Raw genomic sequence first — 1,025 nt, forward strand, 5'->3', positions numbered from 1 at the left:
ATATATATATACATCTTTGTGTGTATAATATAGACGTGTGTGTTCGTGTGTAAATTGATTGTATGGACGTCAGGCATCAATCGGAATGAGTGTCCAGGGGTGTGTATGTATGTTATGTGTGTGTATGTATATGTGTGTGTGTGTGTGTGTGTGTAAGATGGTGGAGGAGAAGGAAAGATGAAAAGAAGAAGAATAAGGTTGGGTGTGGGGAGAATGTACACGCGATATAACAAAATATTCAATTTTGTTTTAAATCATACACATTTATAAATATTTCCACAATCTAAAATGTAGACAGAAATTAATACCCACCCCACCCCCGCTACCCGCTGCACCCACAATACCTACATTACACTACGATCACCAAAATATATAAACTATCATTATCAACTGCTGATTCTCCTAAACACCTCACTGTTAGAATTTGTCAGGTCTGCGAAAGGAATTTTTTTTCTTTTTTATGATTTGTTTAGTTTAGTTTCTTGTTTGTATATTCTTTCTGTCGTTTCTTTATTTATATATCTATTGTGACGTTATCAGAAGTGAAACATCGAAGGTGAACATGAAAATATATATACGTAACATGCGTTAAAGTTTAAATAAATATGGTTAAGAAGTATATATAAAAATGTCTCGTGGTTTTCGGTAGTTCCAAGCCTGTATACATGTATACATATATATACAATAGTACAGGTGTAGACGTTGGAGGCTGATACAATAAAACACTAGTCAAGTACTGTCTTCGATACAGTCAACTTCGTTTCTCATTCTTCAGGGCTAAGATCGATAACATGGAGCACCCGTCAAGTACTGGTTTCGATATAGTCAACTTGGCTTCTCATCCTTCAGGCGGGTAGAATCGATAAAATAAAGTATCAATCAAGTATTATCTTCGATATAGCTAAACTTTGCCTTTCATTCTTCCGCGAGGAGAGTCGATAAAATAAAAGTACCGGCTAAGAGCTAGTGAAGGGTCGATACGTCGAAACCGACGGGAAAGTCCATCATATATATATATATATATA

Source organism: Octopus bimaculoides, chromosome 12, assembly GCF_001194135.2.
Source record: "Octopus bimaculoides isolate UCB-OBI-ISO-001 chromosome 12, ASM119413v2, whole genome shotgun sequence".
Classification (NCBI taxonomy): domain Eukaryota; kingdom Metazoa; phylum Mollusca; class Cephalopoda; order Octopoda; family Octopodidae; genus Octopus; species Octopus bimaculoides.